Raw genomic sequence first — 23,849 nt, forward strand, 5'->3', positions numbered from 1 at the left:
CAGGACCGTGTTCAGCAAAGAAGAGCGAAGTGCAGACCTCACGTGGTGTGAGTATTCATTGCCCGGTCCCTGGAAATTGCGTTTCCATCGTTATTACTCACGGCTTGAATCACGGCCAAGCTCCTCGGGTCACTGGCACGCATCTCTGCAAGCGGGTCAGGGACAAGCCTTGGATGGCTGCTCCGCCCAGCTGCGGGCAGATCTGGCTCCACAGAACAGAATGTCTGGCTCCCGTTCAGCTACAATCCGCCCGCTGGGAAGGGCCATCTTTGCTCTAATCTCTGGTTTTATGGTCCCACGTGAGAGAGGAGAAAGCTCTGCGTCCGGGAATCACGGCCCCGAGCCCCTCAGCCTCCCCGCTGCAGGTGGACCCCCGAGTGTAACCCGCACCGGAGCAGAGGCCATCCCGGCCGCGAAGCTACAGCTCCTGCTCCTTCTCACCCGCAGGTGGACACCCGGGCCCCCCACCTGCCGATTCCCAGCCCTTCCCAGGCTCTTGGGAGATGGGGCTCTGCCCGTCTGAGTGGGGGCCGGGGGGCTCAGAGTCTGGACTGGAGCCGAGACTGGGAGGTCACAGGGGAAGGACGGAAGAGAGGAAACACCTGGGTGAAGTATTTTCATTTTGCATTTTTGGAAGCCGGATGTCGGAATGCTAACAAATTTCACCTAAGAAGGCCTCAGCGTGAAACCGTTCACGTGGGGTTACCTGTGCAGGTGGACAGGACGGCCCCCCTGGCCTCCTGAGAGCACAGCCCTGGACACGGATTCTCCGCGTTCAAATCCCAGCCCACAACTCGCTAGCTGTGTGACCTCGCAAGCTATTTACCCTGTCCCTGCCTCGGTTTCCTCGTCTGTAAAACAAGGATGATGACAGTCCCTGGTGCAGAGGACCGTAGGACAGAGCAAAGCAGGAGGTATCAGGAAAGTGCTCAGTGGTGTCTGCCCACTGGGCGCGAGGGTTTGACATGTTAGACACCGTCATCGTCGTCATCATCACTGTCGTCAGGAAGGCATTTGACGACACTCTGTGACCTGCATTTCTGGCCTTGTCAGCTCCACGCTGGGATCAAACTCGTCTCCGGGGTCAGACCTGTCCCCACAGAAATGCAGGCTGGGAAGATGCTCTGAGGTCATCCTCCTCATCGCCCCCAGCAGCCTGATGTCACTGAGCCCCGGCAGGTGCTGGCCCCTGTCCCTCAGAGGGACAGCACCCGACAGTTTGCAGAGCACACGCTGCCTCGTTCCGCCTTCCCAGCACCGGCCCATCTGGACGCTGGCCCGGCCTCGTCCCCGCCTCCCTGCGCCCCTCCTGCCCACGAGCAACCCCACCTGGACCTGTCAATGCCCCTCTCGCGGGGACGGATGGGTCAGACCTGCTCCTCTCGGGTCCCGTCTCTGCCCGCGCCGCCCCTCCCGCCTGCCGCCCTGCCCGACCCTGCGGTGTCACACGCCCCAGGCCTGTCCCACTCCGGGTGCCTCCACCAGGAGAAACCTTCCCTGAGTACGCCTGCCCTCGGCTGCCTCCTCCTCACCAGACAAGGCAGACCAAGGGGTCCCTCCTCAAAAAGCCTTCCTGCTCCCCAGGCCAAAGTCACCGGCCACCCCCTCACATGTGTCATGTCACTGCTCATTCCTTCTTAAACTTTCTTTAGGGTCTGATATCACCTGTGTCTTTTCATTTTACACATTTACTCTCTGTGACCCCCTTTCGAGTGTAAGTTCCAGGAGAACAGGGACCCTGGCAGTGCTGGTCACCACTGCCCCTGCAGCACCCAGTAGGTGCTTAGTCACATTCATGGGGACCCACGAGGAATCACAGTGACCCAGGCTGGGGAGGGGGGGCAGCGTGCCTTTATTATAATGGACAATCCTAATAACAACATCACCTGGTATTTACAACCTACTTTATAGTTTGTAGGTAGTTAAGCATCTGCCAGCCCTGAAAGAGAAAATGAAACACAAATCCAGACATTTAGCCAGAAAAGGAAGAGAAAAAGAAGGAGAGATTTGAGAATGAGCGAGGGACGGGTTTTCCAGCCCTGAGCGAGAGCATATGTCTCTTCCTAGTCTTAAGATAAAAGAAAGGATACTCAGAAAACAAAAACCTTGAAAACACCTATGCTCTTTCTGAAAGATCAGCCCACAGCTGAGTGTCAGGGAATCTGCAGTAATGGAGGCTTCGGGATTTTTTTTTTTTCTTAATTCAAAAGCAAAAGGAGAAAAGGCAGCAGGCCCCGAGCCCAGAGCTTGGGGTGTCCTCATCTGGCCGCCTGGCGGCAGCTGGCAAACCAAGACCACCATCCTCGCGGCCCCTTCTGCGTGAGGACAGTCAACCTCTCATGGCTTGTCCCCTGAGAGCCATCGGAAGCCACGTTGCCATTCCAGGGGAAATCCCAGAGCGTTCCTACAGAAATCTCCCTTCCTAAGGCCAAAGCCCTAATTCCGGGGCAGCCTCAGGACTCGCCCCGTCTGTCACCCCGACTGGCGACCCTCTGAGGACCGTGGGCTAATGTGGGGCCCCGATTGCATGCAAGGACCGGGGTCCTGAGCGCCCCCGTGCGTGACCTTGCTTACCCTCACCTGGACGTGGCCATACGGCCTCATCAGGGGCTACATGTCCCAGAGGAGCAGAGTCAGGGTGAGGGGTGCAGGGTCCACACTCCAGGCGGTGGCCCCAGGACCACGGGAGCCCAAGTCCAGGCCGCACCACGGCCACCTGCAAACTGTGCCCTTGCCGGAGGAGCGGGGGCCTCGGTGACAGCCCCAGGGGTCAATAAAGCTCTCCCCAGGGACAGGTCCCATCCTCCCGACGCAGCGAATCCAGTGCAGCAGGAAGGACCAAGACCCTCCTGAGGGACTTGGAATTTTAACTGAAGTCCTGAAGCTGGAAGTGTTGGAACCGAGTTGTTCTAAAGAGAGTGCTGGAAACATTCCCCAGCCAGGGATCACCACCCCTGCCTGAGAGGAGAGGGACACCTGGAAGGAGACTCTGGGAGGGAATTCACAAGAGAGGATGCTCATAAGCTGAGAGAAGGGGGTGGGGGTCTATGCAAGACCCTAAAGAGGCCAAGGTGCTGCCAGGAGGGGTTGCACAACTGGGGTTCCGAGACTGCCACAAAACCTGAGCTGAGAGAAGCCTCCCAAGTGCTTGGCCTGGTGTCATTTTGCAACCTCCTTGGGAGCTTCCTAGGGAGTGGGGCAGGGGAGGGGGAATCTTTTTTTTTTTTAATGATTTTATTTAAAATAAAATTCTGACACTTTGGACACCTGGCAAGCTCAGGATGGGGACATAAAGATGGCCAAGAGGGGCAGTGACATGGGAGGAGGGGTTCAAAGACATTTGTCCCACCTCCCCCTGACCTCTTTCACGCAGTTCCCAGAGGAGGACTTTTTAGGTATTTATTTTTATTTAAGATTTTATTTATTTATTCATGAGAGACACAGAGAGAGAGGCAGAGACACAGGCAGAGGGAGAAGCAAGCTCCCTGCAGGGAGCATGATGCGGAACTCGATCCCAGGACCCTGGGATCACACCCTGAGCCAAAGGCAGAGGCTCAGCCACTGAGCCACCCAGGTGTACCCCCAAGCGAAATCTGAAACTGGTCCCTTTCTGCTCTTAAAAGTTTGTATAGAGGCCTTCACTGGGCCCAGTCACATATACCGCCCAGATGGTGTGGACACTACCTCACTGTCTCAGGGCTGTGTCCTTGGGCAGCTGCTACCATGGGGAAGGCAAGCAGAGCACAAAGCCCAAAGACAGGGAGGAGTTGAGAAACCTTGGACAGCCAGCTCCAGGTCTTGAGTCAAGTGGCGGTCACGTCCTTGTGATTACCTCCCCCAACACCTGGTGCCCTGCAAACTGGAGGAAGGCCAACCTATCCTGGGTCCCTGGGGACACCATCCAGCTGCTGAATCAACCCACCCTGAGGTCTGCCTGAAGACTGGTTTTTGTCATAGAAGAAATAAATTCCCTCACCACCTAAGTCACAGTCCTTAGGGATTTCGGTTACACACCAGCAAAAGCAAGCTAACCACTACGCCATCCCTTCCAAAATCCCTCTCTGGCTCCCCAGCACCCAGCAACCCACACCCTTCCCTGGACCTCAGCACACTAACCCACTGTACCCAATGTACAATTTATGTCCCTGTTCATGTCCCCCGCCAGCCATGTGACCTCCAAGAATAGGATCTGAGCCATCTGTCTCCTTGGCCCAGGGCCCTGCACTTGGTAGGTGTCTTGTAGATTTCATTGCCCAAATGAATGAGTAATTAGAAGCCAAACGTCTCCATTTTTGTTTTCACTTTAGAAACTAGGCAAATGAGATTTTTTAGGTTTCGTTTTTAAAGATACAGATCATTGCCCCATAAACTGCTCTTTCAGGCAGTGTGGCAATATTTTGACATCAATAGCAGTGGATATTAAGATGTTTTATCATAATAAACTTCATGCCCATAAAAACGCCTTTCCTCTTTTTTCCAGGTGATCACATCTGAAGACCCAGGAACTTCCTTCCTGCCAATATGCCTTTAACAGATGTAGCACATTCCAACAAACCCATCTGGACAGGTGGCTGCCAAGATAAAGATCTACAAAGGGCCCAGGGGACTCAGAGCCACCAATGAGATTGTCAACAATTCATCCCTTCATTAACTGAGGGCTGATCATCCTTTTCAGGAAGAAACTTCAACCTGCAGGGTCCAAACTGGGCCTTCCCAAGAGAAGAGAAAACGAAGAGTCCCCTAGACCTCCTTAGAGATAGGATTTCAGGAAGGGGTGTGATGGTCACATAAAACTAGAGTGGATGTGCCAGGATGCAAAGAGGCCACAGGCACCAAGGGCAGGGATAGCTCTCAGCAGCTGGACCCTGAAACCATCACTGTGGGTTTCTGAGATCCTGGTCTCCCCCCAGAGCCTGCCCCACCCATCGTCTTCCCCATCACAGTAAAGGGCACCCCCACCTTTCCAGTGGCTCAGCCACGTCTACCACAAACACCCTAGGGCAAATATCCCTCACCTCTCGCTGAAATACTGCAGGTACCTCCTCACTGGCCCAGCTTCCACACTTGGTCTTTGGGCAATTTATCCCCCACACATGATCCCCCCATGATCCAATCCTCCATCCTAAACCTTTCAGTCTCAAACTATTTCATAATATGATGCAAATCTCTGTGTTATGTGGGATGCACAACTTGTCCTGGTTTGCCTGGGTCTTTCCCAGGCTTAGTACTGAAATTCTTGTGTCCCAAAAAACCCCTAAGCCAGGCAAGCCAAGAAGGTTAGTCACCCTAGTGTCATGACTGGCAGCTCCTACATAACTCTGACAAACCTTGTCCCTACTCGTCCCACTGGTGTGGTCACAGCAATATTCTTTTTAGAAAATGCCAAGCACACTCCCACCACAGGGCCTTCACACATGCTATTCCCCCTGTCCAGAACATTCTTCCTCAAGATATGCACATGCAAGATGCCCTTAATTCATTCAGGCCTCTGCTCAATTGGCACACCTCAGAGAGGACTTTCAGGTCTCCCAATCTACAGTTGCTCCCTAGAACTCTCTATCCCGATACCCTGCTTGATTGCTTGATTTTTATAGCATCTATTACTACCTAGAATACACACAGTAATATGTATGTGCATGTTGTGTGTGTGCATACACACGTGGGCGTGTCTGTGTGCACACATACATATATGTATGTCTATGTGATTGCACCTGAGGGTGTGCCTTAATGTTCACTGCCCCCTCCCCGTCCACTGGCAGGCCAGCTCCCCGAGACCCAGGCTTCAGTCTGTTCCACCCACAGCTGTAGCTTAGGAGCCTAGGGCAGCACCTGGCACAAGGAGTTGCTGCTGCATGAATGAATTGAATGAGTGATGCCCGCTGCCTCAAGGGAGAAAGAACCCGGAGAGGCCAACAGAAGCCGGCCCAGGGCGCCCGAACCCAGGGGCTAGCCACCGTGCCCAGCATCCCTCGGGATGACCCCTAAAGGGCCCGAGGTCGTCTCAGCACAAGGACATCTGTGGGTGCTCTGGACACGGGGATCGCCGCAGAGCCAGAGCCAGGCTCGGCCCCGAGGGCACCTTCCTGGAACAAGTCCTTGATTGTCGGCTGTGCCGTCTCCAGGGGCCCAGCTCCGGGATGGTCACCGTGGGCAGCCCTGGTGTCCATCAGGACAGAGCCAGACAGTCAGGGACACGTGGAGCTGGATGAGTCTGGGGGCTCATCCCAGGCCACCCACACTCCAGGTGAGGAAATGCAGGTAAGGAGGGGATGTGATCCGCCACAGGCCCTCAGGATGCTGGGGCCAAGCTGGCCAAGACCAGCTTCCTCCCAGGCCAGGCACCTCCCTGATGGAAGTTTCTGGGAGCTTGGCCCTGCTCCCTTCTCTCACCACACCTTATGAGTCAGTAGGGAAGGATTACTAGAGCCCAACTTGGCAAATGAGGAAACTGAGGCACATCCAAAGTAAGTGACTCACCCTTTTTCAAAGGGCTCATTATCATGGGCCCGTAGCCAGGTGATTACAGTGGCGGTGCCTGAGCCCACAGGCTGGGCTGGGTCCTGGCTCCACCACTTTCAAGCTGAGAAATTGCTAGCCCTGGTGTGCCTCTGTTTTTCCACCTGTAAAATGGGTATTAGGCATAATTGACCCTCAACCTTCTATCAGCGGATGAAACCCAGGCATCATGACTCTGGAACCAGATACTTGGTCAACCCACCAGCCCTTCCATTTGCTCCCTCTAGGACCATGGGCGAGTCACCAATGGCCTGCCTGAAAACGGAATCATTGCTGCCTGGGGGAAGAAGACAATAAAAGGTTCTACTCTGAGCTCACTTCCATGTTCCCAGATCCCAAGAAACAGACCTACTCCCTGTAAATTCCTTCATTGACTCAATGATTCTGAGAACAGGACATAAGAACAGAGACTGACCAAAGCACAAGAAAGTTCCTTTCTTCAAAATTGCAACACCTGCCTGACCAGAGCCCACTAAGCTTACAGTTGGTGCTCTGCCAATCTTGCTTCCTTCCCCTCTGAGCCCTCTTGTTCCCCATATTTGGAAAGGCACTCCCTTTGGGGATTTATAGTAGACATTCCATTGCAGCTTGAGACTTAAAGAGTTTCTGAAAGTTCAGCACGAACTCCCCAAAAGCAAATTTCTATTAGCGAGGAAGAGAGAGACTAGATGTTGGGTAAGTAACTGGTAGTTGCTGCTGCAAACTCTTTGTCAGGCTCACTTGTTATATCTATTTTACCTCCTAGGCTTTATTTTTTTTTAATTTTTTTTTTATTTATGATAGTCACACACACACAGAGAGAGAGAAAGAGAGAGAGAGAGAGGCAGAGACATAGGCAGAGGGAGAAGCAGGCTCCATGCACCGGGAGCCCGACGTGGGATTCGATCCCGGGTCTCCAGGATCACGCCCTGGGCCAAAGGCAGGCGCTAAACTGTTGCACCACCCAGGGATCCCCCTCCTAGGCTTTAATCCAGTGTCTCTCTGCCAGAGACAACTGCCTCCCTCAGGAAACATTTGTTGATATCTAGAGTCATATGTGGTTCGCAGTCACTACTAGTATCTAGTGGGTAGAAGCCAGGGATGAAGATAAACATTCTACAATGCATAGAACAGCCCCAAACAAAAAAATTGTCCAGCCTCAAATGTTAACAGTCCTGGGGTTGAGAAACTGTGACCTAATCCCTTGGGAGCAGGATAGGGTTGCCAGATTTAGCACAGGACGTACTTATACGTATACTAAAAAATGTTCATTATATACCTAAAGTTGAAATTTAACCAGCTGTCCTGTATTTTATCAGGCAACCCTATCCTATACACCAAAGTACTCTATACACCAATGTTTGCTGTGGCCTGGTCTTTAACAAACTTACTAAACATTTGTTACATGAATGAAGAAATGAACATCTCACCAAAGATGTGCAAGGCTGCTGCGTGCTCTGATCCTTCTCATCAAAACACCTTCCTTGGCCACATGCAGGTGGTTCCAAGGCACAGGGCCACTGTGTTCCTATCAGGCTCGGCAGTACAGATCTCCCAAAGCAGCTCACATGGTTGTCCTCTCAATATCTCCCACCTCAGGGGAGGCCTGGCTTCCTGCTCTGAACCCCTCTGGCTCTGCGGGGCCAGCACTCTGCCTGTGGATAACCCAAGAATGGCACTGTTTGGGGGTCTTTGCTGCTGCCTGCACCCAGGTGGACGCAGACAGACTGTGGCTATCCGTCCCCAGTAGCGTCTGTTAGTGGTCCATGGGGTGTTTTTCAAGGCAAAGAAATAACCCCCAATCCACGTATTGTCTAAGCAGACAACACCCTAGAGCTCCTATAGCCCCAAAACTCACCGACAAGCATCCCCCTTTCTCCGCAGGGGAACCTTTTAAGTTGATGGTGGGCAATTAGACTCAGGAGGACCAACTGCCTCGTTAATCTCACCTAATCTGCATAACAAACTGCAATGTCCTCAATATTATCCCCATTCTTAAAATGAGAAGACTGAGGCCTGGAGAGGTCAGCTCAGGAGCAAAGGCCAGAGAAACGAGAACCTTCCTCCTGCATCGGCTCTGCTATTATTAAATCACCACCCGAACTGATCAGCATCCAAGTGGATTTTCAGGAAGGTGATTGGTAAAATGAGGCGTGCTATCAGGAGAGGCTAAATGGATTTGCACTTACGTTCAAAAGCCCCCTGCGTGTCCCTTTAGAAGGTGTCATCCCACAGAGACCCACAAACTCCGCCGTAGGCACAGAGATGCCACGTCATGCTGCGGGGCTGCATTTCTCACTTGAACGCTCCATTACTTGTGAGCTCACGCTGCTCATGTGCCTGTTTCATCAGAGTGAATCCCTGTGTTTAATCCTTCTTGTCCACTTACCCACAAAAGAACTCTCGGTCCTGGTTAAGCAACTCCACAAACTGCAAGACAATTACGGGCGTTCGTAGAACAGGGTCCTAACCCGAGGCTGCCCCCACCCCACTTCCACCGATAAGAAGTCTGATAACATCTCACTGGCCTCCAGCCCCCAGGAGGGTACAATTACACCTGTTTATAATTCCTCCCGCCTCCCAAACTAGCTTCTTATTCCTGAACATGCACTTTTAGGCATCGGGCATTCGTATAAATTACACTATACAATTATTTGTAATTAAGGGAGGAAACATTGTATGTGCTGCAAAAGACGAGTCGTTTTGCTGGAGTAAATCATGTCTACGCCAGTGCACAGGCCCGGAGAGGCAGCACGAAACACAATTAACTTTCTTCTGACTTAATGGGAGTTCATGTTGCTATTTTTCATAATCATAATATCTCAAGACATATAAACAGTTTTTCTCTACTGTAATTGCATTTCTACCAACAAGATAGCTTGGGTTTAACCGAAATCTTGGGCAGAATTAACCCACAGAGCACTCGATGTGAATGATGCTGGGATTTTGTTGTAAAGCCCATGCGCACTGGCCCTGCTCCGGAGCTAAGTTTGATCATGATCCCCTGAGGGAGACAGACAGCCTCTTCTGCTCTTCTGGAAACAAGGCGACCCAATTTCAAGAGCCATTAAAGCCACCTGTGTCCCTATTCTGTGCCCTGGTGCTCTAGAGCATCCAAACGCATCCCAGGCCACATTTTCCCTATCTCTAACATTTCTCCTTTATACATCAATTTGATTGAGATGCATTAAAAGCTTGACTTTTACCACTCTCATAAAATCCCATCTGGTCCAAGCTCCAACCCATACTTAGCCAGAAAGTGCTCGGACAAAAACGGTTCAGATTGTATTTCAGCCTCCTAATGGAAAGATACACACAGCAGCAGTGATTTTTGTCACTGGGCATATGTCAGGTATTCTTTGCAAAATGCCTCCAAGAAAGACACAGAGGGGGGAAAAAAGAGGTTTATATCCATCAACAGAGAAGTCCCCTCGAGGTTAAACCAGAGAGGGGGTGGGGAGTCAGGACTGGCAGGAGGAGCCTGAAAAGCCTGGTTATCCAGCCAGGACTCTCATAGAAAGACGTGCCCTCAGGGTCAGCCGCGAGGGACAGGAGAGCAGAGAGGCTGTCCGGGGCCAGGCAGTTGGAGACAGGCCGGGGCTGGACTGTCAGGAGGCCAGAGGGTCCTGAGAATCACACTGGGGCCCCACCCGGGCCCTGCACAGTGGCTGAGCGACTTCCCAGGCTGGGGGACATCTGAGCCCCTGAGTGCCCCCTCGTCTCCCAGGCACACACTGAGCCCCCTCCTGCCTGGAAGGGAGCTGGAAAAGTCAGGCTGAGGCCTCAGACCCAGAGGACCAGGGAGTTTGCTGTGAATTATGAGAGTGAGACGTGGCCAGAGGGCGCTTTGCAGACCTTTGACTCTGGGAGCCTCTGAGCTGGTGAGTTAAGTCCTCACCTGAAACCGGATCCACAGCGTCTGCCTACAGTGAGGACATGTGCTTGCACACGCACTTGCACACAAGGCACCCAAACGCAAACCCATGCACACGTGCGCATGTGCACACAGGTACCCCAGAGGCACTCACAACCCAGACCTGTCCTCTTCTCCCTAAGGAAGGGCACAGGGCAAACACAGACATCACCGTGTCTGGTTTTTGAAGAGCTAACAGTTGGGGGAGGGATCAATCAAGTGACATTTCCACTCATCCCCGCACACAGTCCCCTTCTCTTGTGGGTCTATTTGCCCTTGCCTCCACTATTGTGATTCCCTGGTGGGGAGAATGGGATGGAGCAGAAAATTGTGGGCAGAGCTCAGTCTGGGGTAGTGAGTCTGAAGGAACTCAGTGTGTGGCAACACAGTGGTTTTCAAAACCGTTTGCCCCAGTGTACACACAGATACACAGACTTGCCAGATCTAAGAGAAAAAAATATATATTTCAGATAAACAAAGAATAACTCTTTAGTATATGTATCAAATATTACATGAAATATGGTTATACTAAAAAATTATTTGTTTATCTGAAACTCACATTTAACTGAAATCTCTGCATTTTCTCTGGCAAACCTACCCTCCTCGGGCTCCCTTCCACATACAATTAATACACTTTTCTCCCAATGATATCTAGGACCTAAAATAAAAGACGTTAAAAGTCAGATATTACCTCTCCTCCTCCTCTCAACCCCGACCCACAGGACTCGTGCAGTAGAAAGTGTTTGTCTCCTAAATCCAAGCACAGCTTCATCTGGATCCAAATCCTCTTGCCAGCCTTGTGACCTTGAACAAGAAAGACCCTTTACCTTTCTAAGCATCCATTTGCTTATAAGATTCAGCTTACGCTTGAGTCTGGGTATTTGCACATCTGTGCATGCCCGGGTGTCCACCCCGGCCCCCTCCATCCACCCCAGCCTCTGCCCCTCAGTGCCACCCTCCCTTCCTTTGGGGCAGTGAAGGGGAGGCTGCTCTTGAGCAGGTGCTCTGGGGACAGAGAAGCAGGTAGGATGGGCTTTCCCTGGAGGACACCAGCGTCTCTCCCCAGAGCAGCAAGTCACTCTCATCTCGTGGTTAATAGTGAAGGGGGTTTCTTACTGCATCTCCGCTACCCATCACAGAACCACTGGAGGGCTTTAATTAAATGAAAGCCATTCCTACCCGTGTAAAGGGGGTGGGAGGACAGAGGCCACTCACCTTGTCAGACAGGTTCTCCCAGCTTTGCTTGTCCTAATCCTAGAGGAGAGAACACTCCTCAAAACAGCCTGTCTGGGGGTGTGACTTAGGGTTCTACTAAGCATCTCGAAGGGCACCCCTGGCAGGCTTGCCTGATACCAGGCTCATTGCACATTTATTTGCACATGAAGGATCTGGCTTCCTGGGGCCAAGCTCACGTACAAGCCACAGTTGAGGGGTGGGTGTGAGGTTTAGTCTTTGTATATTTGCGTATATTTGCTGCTTTGTTTGCATTCCTTTTTTTGAATTTGAATTCTTTTGGAACATGACTAACATATTAAGTTTCAAAACTTACAGGCTGAATGATGAGTTAACTATGAAAAGCCTGACTTGGAGGAGACCAGTGTGCCTATGTGTGTGTGCGTGCATGAGCACATGTGTGCACACGTGTGTCCACAAGAGCCTTTGTGTGTCTATCTGCCCAGAATGTAGCTCCCATTTAATGATCTTAAAGATCCAGCTCATATATTTGCAAAAGCAAATCAACACAGAGGGGGCATCCACTGATATTTGGAGGTCCTTCACTCCGACTTGGGGATGACTTTTCTCTCTCAGCCTTGAACCGGTGAATGTAAGTGTTGAGACCTGCAACACACGGATTGTTTCCAGTCTGCTAATTTTAGCTGGATGGGGAGTATTCCTCACCCATCCTGTCCAAGGACAAACATCACTTCTTCTTAGACATCATCTTCCTCAAAAGGAGGGCATTCCCTCCACAGAGACCACTGTCTTAAATGCTCCCTACTCACTTAACATCGCCCAGTGGCTCTGGCTTCTGACCCAAAGCTTCATCGTATGAAAAACTTGGTCCATAGCTTTGTGTACCTCAACCCTACTTGAGACTCAGCTAAACTCTATCCCAGCCCCAGAATCATTGGATGAGCAGGTCGCACGTGTGGGAGGTGATGGGTGGAGCCATCCCCTGGGAACCGAGAGCAGCACCCAAGCCGTGTTTGGCCAAGTGGAGGGCAGATGTGTTGGGGGGAGAGGTCTGCCAACAGTTTCCTCACTGGCTCACAGTCAGGGTCCCGAGGGTCACTTGACCCACGTCAGTGTCCACAGGAGGGGACTTTTCTGGCTAAAAGGTTGAGAAAGCTATTAATACTCAGAAGTTCAGGAGCAGTTCCTACTCTGGTGAAAATCAGCCCAAAAAGCTGTTCGTGACCTGCTCTAGAGATGGATACTATCCAGAAGATACTAAACCTCTGAATGCAGTGAATCTATTTCAGAGAACAGGGAACCCTGATGCGCTGGGACTCTCAGTACCTGGGAGTCCTGACTGCTTGAATGCGAATTAAGATTTATTCAGCTGCAAGGGGTAAATAATTAACAATGGCTAAAGCCAGTGCTTCCCAAACTCTTAATGTGCATACATATCCCCTGGGTTTCTTGTTAAACAGCAGCTTTTAATTCATTAGGTCTAGGATGATAGCTATGAGAACCTCCCAGGTGAAGCCCATGCTTCAGGTCCAGGGACCACACTTTAAGTAACAAGCAATCACTTGGGAGCTTAAAAAACCCACCAATGCCTGAATACTAAACTCAGGAATTCTGACTTAATTGCTATGGAGTTTGGCATTAGCATCTTTTAAATCTCCTAAGTGCTTCTAATGTGCAGCCAAGATCAAGAACCACTGGCTTAAGAAGAGAGGCATTTAATTACCTCAGATAATAATAAGTACAGAAAGGGGCATTCCTGGGACTGGATTCACAATGGAGTGATTTAAGGAGCCAAGATCTTTCCATCCTTCTGCTCAAACATCCTCTTCATGTCCTCAAACTTAATGCCTAATGGCCTCAAGGCAGTTGCACATTTCCAGCCATTACATCCTCATCCAGCATAGAAAGAAATGGTAGGACTCTGCACTGTCTCTCTCTTTTTTTTTTAATTTGTTTATTCATGAGAGACAGAGAGAGAAAGGCAGAGACACAGGCAGAGGGAGAAGCAGGCTCCACGCGGGGAGCCTGACGTGGGACTCGATCTCAGGTCTCCAGGATTGTACCCCGGGCTGAAGGCAGCGCCAAACCGCTGGGCCATCAGGGATGCCCCTGCACTGTCTCTCTCTTAAGCAGGTATCAAAGCACTCCTTGGAACCTAGCTACCAGCAGCCCCCGCCCCTCACACCCCTTAAGATATCCCCCTTATGTCTTTTTGGCCCAGAGTAGGTTATACATAGGATTGCCAGATTTAGCAAATAAGCATGCAGGCTGTCTGGAATTTAAATTGGGACATACTGGGGATCTCTGGATGGCTCAGTGGTTTAGTGCCTGCCTTCGGCCCAGGGCATGGTCCTGGAGTCCTGGAATCAAGTCCTGCATTGGGCTCCCTGCATGGAGCCTGTTTCTCTCTCTGCCTATGTCTCTTTCTCTCTTTCTCTTTCTCTCTGTCTCTCTCTCTCTGTTTCTCGTGAATAAATAAATAAAATCTTTAAAATAAATAAATAGGGACATACTGCTACTAAAAAAAAATAATACTCGTTTATTCGAAATTCAAATTGAACTGGCCCCAGTCATATACCCACCCACCCGTAAACCAATCACTGCCAAGGGGAAATAGGATTATCACACCTGGATTAGCCTTCAGCCCCCAAACTGACCCATCCCTAGATGCTTTTCTCAACCTGAGGCCTTCTCTCTAGTTGGTCAGATCTAATTGGTCACATGTCTGCCTCTGAGACAGTTGCTGGGCTGGAGGAATGGAAAGTGCTGACGGGCTTAGCCTGGGTCCCAGCTTCCACCTTACAGCTGACCTTTTTAAGGAGAATAAGGGAGAAGCCATGTGTCCCCAAAGCACTGCCACCAGAAGGAGAGTGTGTGTACTAGCCGTGTCTTTTATTTTTTTATATTCTGATGCTTTGATCTCTGGGGCCTTGCTGACACTGGAGGGAGTGCCCCTTCCAGGTCAGCCAATTCCCAGAGATGAGAGACACCCCACCCCCGCAGGAGTGCGCTTTTCAGACACACACCAGCCAATCCAGAGCCCACGCCCAACCACCTGCCTTTTCAGGCCCCGGCACTCCTGGCAACTCTCCACCTGCTCTGATCCCCCCAGGGCCAGGTACCAGCCAGCCAGGGAGAGCCTCTCCAGCCCAGGGCCCGCTGAAATCATGCAAACTAGCCAACCCTGAGCCTGCCTGCCTGGCTCCTTCTCCTTCCCTCGGAGAGGACAATAAAGCCTCTGGCCACAGACACCCTTCTCCCTCTGCCTCTGTCCCCCCAGGCGCCTCCCCGTGTCCCCCCTGTGACTTGCAGGAGGGGTGCTAGCTAGCTGCCTCCTCAATCACAGTCATTTCCTGAGCTGTTGGCCTTACTATCCCTCCCATTATCTATTAATCCACTGTACTTGAAAACAGAGGGAAAGAATTCCGGCTCGTTCAGCAAATATATTTGAACACCTACTGGCATTCCAACAGATTTATTAAAGGCACTATTCTACTCTTGCAGATTTAGCCATGAACAAAGCCCACGCAGTGCTTTCGAGACATTCTAATGCCGTAAGATAAATAAGCATGTAAAATAGATGTCATGTCAGATAGTGGCAAGTGCTGGCAAGGGGGGCAGGGGGGTGGGCAGGGATGGGAGGGAGACTACGGTTTTGAGTAGAGTGGCCACGGAGAACCTCCCTGAGCTGACATTTGAGGAGGGACCTGGAGAAGACAAGGGAGGGAGCCACCCAGACAACTGGGGGAAGAGCAGGGCACGTACAGGGAACCAAAAGCGCAAAGGCCCTGAGGTCAGCCAGGATTCTGTGTCCAACCGCTGTTGGGTAGAGAAATGGATTTTAAGGGAGGAAGGTGACAGTGGTTGTCCCGGCTGGAGCCTGCTCTTCCCAGAGCCCACTGCCCTGCCTGGTACATAATCGACCATCAGTAAAGACTTGTGAAATGAAGGAAGACTTAGTGGTGGGGCTGGCTCACCTCCCTGAAGGGTCCTTGCCTCTGCTGCAGGGTCTCTGGCCCCAGCATGTGGGGCATCTCCACACACCCCTCTCCTGCAGCTGTTTCCCTTCTTAGGCCTTCATGGAAGCTCTCACATCAGCCCCCTTGCTCTGTCTCTAGCCACCGTTTCCTCCTGCCAAATCCCTCTTTGCTCCTCGTGTCAGATTTGGGAATCCTCACAGGGAAGGGGCCATCGGAGCCTTTCCAGCTGGGCCTGGACCAGGTCCCGGGTGTTTCTCCACAGTGTGGTGTGCGGGGGGCCCAGGCTCGTCCGTCACTCAGAGGCCATCTCTCTGCAAATCGACAGAAGAATCCAGAAGCAAGAGTGCTGTTTCTGAACACTCCAGACTCATTAGATGTTCTCAGAGACGGCTTCCTGAGCTGGAAGCCACTGCCAAGACCCATGAGAAGATGCACGGGGAAGAGGAGCCACCAGTGGTGTGGCCATGAATTAGGGAGTGGGACCAAGAGGGGTGTCCACACGATACGCAGGGTATCAGGGTGGCTGGTGTCCTGCTTTCAGTCTTTTACCAAAAAGGAAAATCAAAAACTATTTGAAAGGGAGCAGAAAAATTCTCATGTCATCTTTCTCCAACATTTTATTCTGAAAAACTTAAAAATTTACAGGGAACACTTTACACCTACCACCTAGATTCCACCACAGACATTTCGCTATGATCACTTTATGCTTTATCTACGTGCCTCACAGACACACTCAGCGATTTCCTCAGCATCTGGAGAGGACACTGGCCCCGGGCCGGAAGGCAGAGCTGGCGGGTTCCCTCAGAAACCAGCCCCTCAGTGGTTCCCCCCGCCTTTTTTTTTTCAGTGGTTCCCTTTGACAAAATAACTCTCCCCTGCTTCCCACCAGCCACTGCTCACCGGTTAGGAAACCCAGAGAAACCCAGCTGCCAGATCACTGCTGTCTGCAGATGCTCTGAGAGGACCGGCCAGGGACAGGGCTCCATTTCACCAGGGCACCAGACTTGGGCCGCCGGTCCCAGCCCTCCATAGACCCCAGAGCTGGAAAGGCCCTTGAAGGACACAGGCCTCTTTTTGCATCTGTTTTTGGCACATGGGGAAACAGAGGCAGAAGAAGCTGTGTGCTTCCACACACAAGCCTGGCTGCATCTCCCCAGACATAAGTGCTTACGATGCTGGAAGAAGACTTGCATCCACATGTACATAGGCTGATAAATGGATTTAGGCCAAGACACAAGAATTGCTTTGTGGAACTGCATCCACAAAGATAAGAGCCTCCATCCTTCTTGTAATATTGTTCTTAGATTCCTTCCAAAGTCTTAGGAAGAGATGTTAAGACCAACTCATTTTTCCAGCAAATATCTCTTGCATACATCCTTTGCCGGGCAGTATTCCAGGGCCTGGGGCTGCAGGCGTGAATAAAACAAGACACAATCCCTACTCTCAAAGAGTGGAGGAGACAGATAGTCATGTTAGAAAAATGAACACATGCAATCATCTCAGAGAAATAAATGCTAAGTAGGAAATAAGGGGGGGGGGACTTACGTCAGAGAGTGATGGGAGGGAGTGGCGGTGTAGATGGGTCATCTGGGATGGGTCATCTGGGAAGATGGAATGAGGCCACCGGGAGGAGCTGAGACTGTATTGCAAATGAATGAACATGGCTTTGAGGCTTACAAAGGGGAGGGACATGACCTGACACAGGTTCCAAGAGCATCCCTGACTGCGTGTGGAGAGCACATTGTGGGCACAAGGGCAGACGCAGAGAGTCCACATAAGAAGCAGCGTCGTGACCAGGCGGGAGCTGATGGAGTTTGGGCCAGGGTGTGCTGTGCAGGCGCTGTGAAGCCGTCTGACTCCATCTACATTTGGGGGACTGGAGGTGGGGGTTGAAGCAAAGAGAAGAACAAGGAACCACCTATGTTTTAACCTTGAACCACCGGTTGGTTGAGCTCCAGTTCTGCTCTCTTGGGAGCAACAGGCATTTACTGTAGGATCCATGGTTTGAATAAACTTTTATATTAGGATCTGGTTGTAATTTTGCTTCATTGACTCTTGATGAAAACCAACAAAATATCCCGGTATAACAAAGTGGGATGGGGGTACTCCTGGGTGACTCAGTGGTTGAGTGTCTGCCTTTGGCTCAGGTCATGATCCCAGGGTCCTGGGATCGAGTTCCACATTGGGTACCCCACAGGGAGCCTGCTTCTCCCTCTGCCTGTGTCTCTGCCTCCGTCTCTGTGTGTCTCTCATGAATAAATAAATAAAACCTTAAAAAAAAGTGATGAGAACATAGTAAACAAAACCATGGAAGCCTTAAAATATATGTACATTTTCCCTCCATTATAAAGACGGAAAAACTGAGGCACAGAGAGGTTAAGAATCTTACTCCCCTCCGTCCTCCAACCAGCAAGTGGTGAAGTCGAGAGTTGAACGCAGAGCTCACGTTCTTGGCCACAGCACCGCCTAACCAGGTTCCTGGCAGAGGATACTGTGTTGTTCCAATTCAAAGGATATTTTTCATTGTTCCATGTAATGTGGCTTGGAAGGTCTTTATACACCCATCTCTGCACCCTTGAGTGAGCATTTCTGAAGATGAATTCAGGGCATAGATGCAAAGGGCTGAGGGTCCCTCACGTTCTGTGACACCTGCCAGCCCCACCCAGTAGCCCTCCACTCTTCGATCTGTGCCTCAAAGACTTTCCTTCTCTGAAGGCGTGAGGGACCCTCCCCAGGGATTGAACTGGCCTTGAAAGGTGACTGAGCACCTTCCAGGAGTGGGGGATGGGCAGAGAGGAGAAGTCTTCAGAAACTCTAAATGCAGCCAGGTCATCAGTGCCGGCCCCAAACCCAACACATTATCCCATAGTCCCCTGCAGCCGACATGCAGACGAGGCTCCTGAAAAACGTACTGTCTCTCCTCTGCTCCTCTCTACGGAGGTTCTGGCATTTCTCCGAGCTGGAGATTTCTTGGCTGAGATAATCCCAGGCTTGCTTAGAGTCCCAGGGTAGAAAACAGCCATCCATCCTAATTAGGGCCAGAAGAGGGTCTCATCCTGTGTCCTGTTTGCAAGGCTGAAGTCTGGGGGCTTTATGCCATGAATGTCTTTACCCTTCCCTCTGTGAAATGGTCATGCCTCCTTAAATTGTCACTTGGAAGTATCCAAAGCTCAGAGGAACTGGTTCTATGAACTTACGGGTCAGTAAGTAGCCTAAACTGTCATCGAATTTTTAAATAAACTAGGAAAATCCGTACGTTTGGGTGATGCTCAGAGACCCTTAGGCTTCTTCTGTCACCAGGAGGTTAAAAGCAGGAGGGAAGTAAGGAAGCCAAGATCTTGTTCGCACGTTGTCCTTTGGTCAGGGAGACATAGCCGCACACTGACCCGGTGTTACTGGCTTAATCCAATCCAGACAAGCCTGCGGTGAGTCTTCTCGGGTGCAGGACTCTGCTAGGCCCTGGGGGCACCCACGTGAGCATGACCTTCACTCTGCGGAGGGAACTGTCCAGCCCAGGGTCCCCAAACATCAGCCATCCCCACCTACAACCTCAGGACTTGGTGACATCAGGGAACAAAAGAGTGACTGCCAAGGTGTGGTGCTACACTGAAGCCCCCATTCCTGGGGTGTAGGGGTGTCTCTGACTAGGGGAAGCAGGAGTCCTTTAGGGGAGCAGGACAGGGACTGCTTGGGGACTCCTGGCTCAGGCCACATCTTGACTCTGCCTTGGGCAGTTGTATGACCTTAGCCAAGACTTTCTTCCTCTTAGGACTCAGACATCCTCACCATCCAGACAGTGATGAGTGTGGACCAAGGAGTCACAAAGGCCAGTTTCTCCCCGCCCCTCCACCACCACCACCACCAGCACAGTCTCGGGCTCAGTATCTAGGAGATAATAACCTGTGATTAACGGTGATTGATAACGTCAATCACATTATGAAAAGCCTGTCCAGGTCAGAAAAGCAGTGCAAATGTACCCTGAGAATGCACCACTTTTCATAGCACAGGTAAGGGAGGCCCACCTGTGCAGGCAGGTAAGTTCCAGTTTTCTGAGAACACACTCCAAAGTCTGAGCCCACAGTTAACAAAGGGCTACTCGGCATCCACTGGTCATGTCCAGAGTGAGGGATGCAGGTGCATCCTGGATCTGGGTCTGCTCTTCTCAGGACTGCCTCCACTCAGGGGAGGAGAACGATGACAAGGAGCCACGGTTTACTCTCTGGAGGCAGGAGTAAGAGAGAGAAAACATAATTTCCTAGCATGTGCATATCCCAGGACTTTCTCAGGATATCACTATACCTGGCATCTAGAAGGTTCAGATGTCTTGGAGCAGGTCATGAGCCTTTTAGAGGGATGCCTTCCTCATAGTTGAGGAGCTTCAGCAGCTTAAAGAGAAAAGGCTTTCTGGTCTGGCTTACTGTGCTTTGATGGCCTCTTTCTGGAGGAATTGACACATTACTTTTTGAATTCTTTTCCCTTTGCATCCTCATCAGTCTGAGTTTTTTATCACAAGGGACAGAAATCTAATACAAGTCAGATTATGCAAACAAAAAAAAAAGTTTTTCTCATTAAAATTAAAAGTTCAAATTTAGCTAGCTTCAGGTGTGGTTGGATCCAGGAGCTCAAACTGTATCTCCTGAATCCCCATCTCTCTGATCTCACCTTTCCTCTTCATGACTTCATTCTTAGACCAGCTCTCTGTGTGGTGGCACCTGTACAGCAAGCCATCCCATAGGAATGATGGTTACAGGGACACCTGGGTGGCTCAGCCATTGAGCATCTGCCTTCGGCTCAGGTCATGATCCTGGGGTCCTGGGATCAAGTCCCACATCGGGCTCCCCACAGGGATCCTACTTCTCCCTCTACCTGTGTCTCTGCCTCTCTCTGTGTTTCTCATGAATAAATAAATAAAATCTTTTTTAAAAATGATGGTTACACTTTCCCATTATGGCAGGAAAAGCCGCAAAATTGAGTTTCACGGGGCTGGGCTTTGTCCTTGAATGAATCAGGAAGACAGAGTCAAGATACGTCCTGTGAGCTATGCAATTTTTCTTTCCATTCCTCCCCCAGTGATCTTAGTTATGTGAATAATAGGATTGTGATTTTAAAAATTCAAAGAAGGCAAAGTGAAGTAGCCCTCATTCCCCACCCACTTTTCCAATGTGTCACCATGGGCCAGGCTCATTTTCAATGTGATGTGTGTTATCCTCTAAAAACACAGAGAGAGAATAACCAAGAGGGAGGCAGAGAGCAACAGGAGCCTCTCTTCAAAGTGGGACCAGGAAGGCCTCTCTGAGGAGGTGCCAACTGCAGAGAACGAAATCAGAAAATGAGCCATACAGACGCCTGAGGGAAGGGCAGTCCTGGCAGAGGCACCCAGGAGTGCAAAGGCCCTGAGGCTGGAGCTTTTTAAATGTGTCTGAAGAACAAGAGGACCCTGTGGCTGGAGCGGAGTGCCTGAGGTGAGGGAGTGGTAGGAGCTGGGATCAAAGGCAGGATGAGGGATCGCATCATGTAAGGCCTTCTAGGCCGCAGTGAAGACTTGCTTCCATTCAGAGCAAGAGTGGAAGTCATCAGAAGAGTTTTGAATAATGAAATATGATGATCTGATTTAATGTATTGGAAAGACCACTCTTCCTGCTGAATGGAGAGCACAGAGCAGGGGCCAGGGGGAAAGGAAGACCGGTTAGGGGGCTCGTACAACAGTCCAGGTGAGGGACGGCCGCACTTAGACACACAGCTGGGCGTCCAAGGCCTGGGTTAATGGACTCCAGCTTCATTTTTCTCACCGTCCAACCTCCCCCACCCCTATTTTTCCAGAGAGTTCCTGCCATCACATAATCTATTTCTCTCTAGTTGAAAGACATCACACATGATTTATCTATCAGGCACAGTGCATCTGTGTCACCTAAGTCGGGGTCACAGGAAGTGGTCTGGAAGGGTCTTCATCTGCTACCCAGGTGAAGCAAGTCTCTTGGATAGAAGTCTCTGGACTTAACCATCGGGTCTTAGCCACCAAAATATGTAGCAAATGCCAAGTCCCAATAAGTGGTGGTTGTTTGGACCCAGCCCTTTCGCATATTGAGTTAATTCAGCATTTCAAAAAGTGGGTGGGTGACCTGTGGTGACACTAGAGAACCCAAGATAATTTTACATGCCATGCCCATAAACATTATTTCTTTTTAAAGCATGTATTTCTTATAATGTATATTCGGAAAACATAGAAAGTATGGATATGAGCTCCATGATTTCACAGCCACGACTGAATGGATGAGACTTAATTCAAACGAGTGGGTCCATTTAAAGAAACTCATTAAAGAGTAGCACAGGCGGTGCAGGGAGGCGGCCCCAGCAGCAGTCGTGAAGGGCTGTGTGATGGGCGCCACTTGGGACACGCTGGGGCGGTTTGGTTTGAAGTCTAAGTCCCATCACAGGGGTGGCAAGGGGTCCTTCCAGCCCATCAGAGTGACAGAGAAAGGTGTCAGGGTGACCTCACCGCCAGCCCGGCATGGTGGGAACATTTCATAATGGAAAGAAATTGGGTCTGTTTTTGTTTCCCCACATTACAGGCTACTGTTGGAGAAAACAAGTTTTGGTTGGCTGGCTTGGATTCACTAAAACATTTAAAACTGGCTTCTTCTGCCCTTCATGACGTGCCTCCCACCCAAGCTGTCTGCCCGCATCGTGGCTGGGCTGCAGAAGGAGTTTAGATCATATGTTTTTGTATAAAAGACACTGATTTACAGAGCGCCTCTTCATTATGGCTGTTTTAATGAAGCAGGTTACTGTCCCCAAGAGGAGGCTTAACATATAGTGCTATTTGTGTGTAGATCCTGCTGTCATTTAAAAGGATTGTTAAAATTGTACTTTAATAGCAAGATGACATAAATCTTTGACTGGCTTATTTGGGCAGGGATGAGTGCATCTAACAAATATTCGAGAGCTCACAGGCAAAAGCACCCAACAGCTAATTGCCTCTGAAATTAGTAGGATGGAAACATAAGCACTCGAGACCCTGGTTTTTATGCCCGTTAAAAATAAGAAACAGTTCTGCAGGCTGCTTGCTTTTTTGCTAACACAGCATTTGGAGCTGCTGACTGCAGCAAGTGAATTATTCACCAGGTGGAAGCTTCCCCTGCATTCGGAGAGAAGGGTCTGACAGGCCTATGGGCAGCCGGCTTTTGCTCCTTTTTGCTCGTAAGGGGGTCTCTGGAGACCCAGAGAGGAGGAGGAGCTCTCCTACCACTGTTCCATCATGGTTTGTGAAGCGCAGGCAAAGGGTCGATTCTTCCCCGAGGGCCCTGGATTCATGGGTTCAAGAAATATTTATTGAGCACCTGTCTGCTGTATAGCAAACACCGTCCTTGATAAAGTCACTAAGGGGCTTTCAGTGGGGAGAAAACGGGACCCAATGCCCCCCTGGCTGAAGGGTGGTCCCTGGGAGGCAGAGGGGTTGGAGGAGGATGGACATGGGGAAGGGGGTCTGGTGGTCGTGGCGATGGACCCCTCCTCCGAGAAGGTGACACCTAGCTGGCTTTTCCTGAGCCCTGCCCCTTCGGCAGGTGAGGCGTGGTTGGAAGCCATCCTTCCCTATGAATCACCTCATTTAACCAGCACAACCCAAGAGGTGCAGAGCATTACTGATCCCATTTTAGTTTAAGGAAACTGAGTCAGTCACACAGAGGGCAAGTCCTTTAATGCAGTGAGTAAAGGGTGCCGGTGAAATCCGAACCGCAATTCGTCACACTTTGCAGTCCCTGTTTTGATGGCTCTGCATCTTGTTTCTGCTCCAAGGAGCTGCAGCGGCTAAAAACCAGATACTGAGCCCTAACATTCAATTCTCAGGATGCTGGCAGCTTCGGCGGTCCTCAATGGCAGCGAGGAGACAGGAGCTGGTTGCTAAGCAACCTACTTGTTGTCCATCCTGAGCCAGGCTGGGTCACTGGGTGGCTGGGTCGGTGAGGCCCAGGTTACCATGTGATCCAGCCCTGACCCGCCGGAGCACCCCGTTCTCCTGGCTGCGCTGATTGGCTCTGGTTGTGATCCAAGTTGCTGTGGATGCAGTTGGGCCTGAGACTTTTGGGTGATGCTGCAAGAGTTGCCTCCATCTGCCAAGTGGCTGAGCTAGGAGGCTATTAGTCCAGAGCTGCTGGGGGGCAAGGGGGTGTCGTCCCTGCTGTCCCCAGGGGAAGGTCTGCCTTAGAGCAAAGCCGCTATGGAGGTAAAAAGAGTCCAGGCTACATTCTCAGCATCGGGATAAACCTAAG

Source organism: Canis aureus, chromosome 26 (genome assembly GCF_053574225.1).
Source record: "Canis aureus isolate CA01 chromosome 26, VMU_Caureus_v.1.0, whole genome shotgun sequence".
Classification (NCBI taxonomy): Eukaryota; Metazoa; Chordata; class Mammalia; order Carnivora; family Canidae; genus Canis; species Canis aureus.